The sequence below is a fragment of the Cottoperca gobio genome, chromosome 12, assembly GCF_900634415.1.
Source record: "Cottoperca gobio chromosome 12, fCotGob3.1, whole genome shotgun sequence".
NCBI lineage: Eukaryota > Metazoa > Chordata > Actinopteri > Perciformes > Bovichtidae > Cottoperca > Cottoperca gobio.
This window is the reverse complement of record NC_041366.1, coordinates 650001-652632: the sequence shown is the minus strand read 5'-3', so window position 1 is coordinate 652632 and position 2632 is coordinate 650001. Positions and strand designations below refer to the sequence as shown.

Genomic DNA, 2632 nt, shown 5'->3' with positions numbered 1-2632 from the left:
TGCCCGACGCCTCACACCCTGGGCAACTCTGGAGAAGAATAGAGTCCAACCTCTATCCAGGAGTACGGTTCCAGAGGCAAGACTGTGCGTAGAGGTAAGCCCCACCAGATACAACTGGTAGCACTCCACCTCCCACACTAGTTCAGGCTCCTTCCCCAACAGAGAAGTGATGTTCCACGACCGATGTGACAGCGCACCGGACCCCAGTGGTTTTTCCCATGGGTGGTGGGCCCACAGGATAGATGGATGGGAGGCACCACGTAGTTTCTTCAGGCTCCGTGGCAAACCCAGCCACCAGGCGCTCGCTGTCGGGCCCTCCCTCTGGGCCTGGCTCCAGACGGGGGCCCCGGGCTTCCTCTGGGCAGGGTCTCTCCTCTTTCCCTCTGTATTATGAAGTAATTTTGAACCATTCTTAGTCTGGCCCCTCGCCTGAGACCAATTTGCCTTGGGAGACCCTATCAGGAGCACCAGGCTCCAGACAACACAGCTCTCAGGTTCATAGGGACACACAAACACAAAACAGATTTCGAGTTGGGGACACCGGGGCCAGCTAGCAGGTGTACGATAACGTCAGCACATCCACGTCTTTTGATTGGATACGCACTATTGAGAGGCAGAGCTATGCAGAGCTAGCAAACTTTGAACGAGCTAATTTGTGTAGATTTCTACAAGCTGTTTTTTTTCAACCCACAATGGCTGAAGGAGGAGAAGAGATCGATTAGGTCGCAGATATAATTACAACGCCATTTTCAAGACAAACTTTTCAAGAAAAAATACACATCGTGAGAAGAGAACGGCCATGGCCGGGTTTGTCCGCCACTTTCAAATCACTAACTATGAGCGGTACCCCCGGCTCACAGCCTCTGAGAGGCACTGTAAATTGTACTGCTGGGAATGCCTGCTATTTACAACTAAATGTTTCGTAAAGATTAATATAACTTGTTAGGGTGATGCAACGCCCGGTTATACTGCGTTTCTGTCTCAATGTATAGTTTCTAGAGCCATGGCGTCATAATGATGGTATTAAGAGGTGGAATAATTCAGGTAGGACTGTGTAGGACATCACTGAAGGCCTAGGTGTGAAATGCACGGCCCGCCACTGATCTTACTTATTACTTAAATAAATGAATTTAAAATATACAACTTATGGGTCAAGAAATGACATTTCTGCAAGTGCTGATGTCATTGGGGCGGGGGTAAAGATTAACCCCCTTTGCGGTTCTAGGGTTAAGGGAATGTTGCCGGTTCTATTGAAAAGAGTCAGTCAGAAACAGCTAGCCTGACCCTGTCCAAAGTTTGAATATCTATATACCGACACCTCTAAATCTCATTTATTAACACATCATACCTCATTTGTTTGACCCATACTTATAAACATTACACATATTAAGTAAAAGTGACCATTTGTAATGTTATGGGAGTAACCTGCTGAAACTAGCATCTTCTGCTGCAGCACAGAGGGCCTGTGAGGCACGATGGTACCAAACCTTGCAACCTCAATGTGGTGACAACACGTCAGGAAGCTGCACCTGGCTATTGTTTATCAAAACAAAATTCCAGCACGTAACTCCCAATAAGAACAAAGAACTGTAGAGGTCTTGGTCGGTGTATTTTGGAACAGGCTAGCTGTTTTTTCTGGCTTTCAGTCTTTATGCTAAACTAGACTAACCACATCCTGACTCCAGCTCCTTACTTACCACACATACATGAGACTGATATCTAACTTTGAATCTCTCCATCAGAAAGAAAGCAAGTTAGTGTTTTTCCCAAATGTTGTACTATTTCTATAAAGGTTAAAATGTCTGCAGTGTGTAGAATACTAATTGTCAACATCATAGGAAATTGTGAATATAATCATTTATTTACTTCATTCCAAGAAATGTACACGTATGTTCTCTCAAGGTATAAAATGTGTCTTAAATAAGCAATTGTTCTATTTCATATTCATTAAAACTCCTGAAGACTTCTTTAAAAATGACAACAATCTGACATCACAAACAACTGAATCATCAAAGAACAGTTAATAGAGTTAGCAAAAGCCGTCCAGCAGTTTGAGCTGACTTTGGGTTTGATGATTTTTTTAATTATTATTTTAATCAGCTTTATATATATATATATATATATATATATATATATATATATATAGAAAGAAAATAAAGGAGTCATATCTGAATTTGAAAAGTGAGACAAGGTAAGTGCATGTTGTAAAGTTTGTACAGATGATAAAATAGAGCAGAGAGGATTAAAGGCTTTGGTTGCTGCTTTGAGCAGGTAGATACTCAATTTATTGCTGCTGTTTCTCCTATGTTGCATTTTCTGTTGCTGCAACTGTTGTTACTGCAGTTGTTTGTTATCATATTGTAGTTGCATCTGGTGGTGCTGGTGTGTTTATCATTGTTGCTCCCATTGTTGCTGTAGTTGCTGCTCCCATTGTAGCTGTAGTTGCTCTGGAAAATCACTTTGATTTTACATGCTGATAGGTGTCCGGTGTGATGTCATCCTGAAAATGGTTTCCCTAACGGAAGGGTTGAAGCAATTGTTCACTTAGACAACAGATCAGTGCAGGTGAGTTTAAGTCTGTGGGTGGTCTGTTTTTGGTTTGTTGCCAGGATTAAGAATTATAACCCAGAGG

The 2632-nt window shown here is 42.4% G+C and overlaps 1 protein-coding gene across 2 annotated transcripts in view; it reads right to left on the bottom strand.

Moving 5' to 3' along the window:
• Positions 1–1838: 1838 nt before the first annotated feature.
• mbd2 (methyl-CpG binding domain protein 2) overlaps positions 1839–2632 on the bottom strand; it is a 36945-nt gene continuing 36151 nt past the window's right edge. For both annotated transcript variants that reach the window (XM_029444818.1, XM_029444817.1), the window contains one exon: positions 1839–2632. This exon is cut by the window's right edge and continues 18 nt beyond it. The gene's annotated coding sequence lies outside the window, so the exon portion shown is untranslated.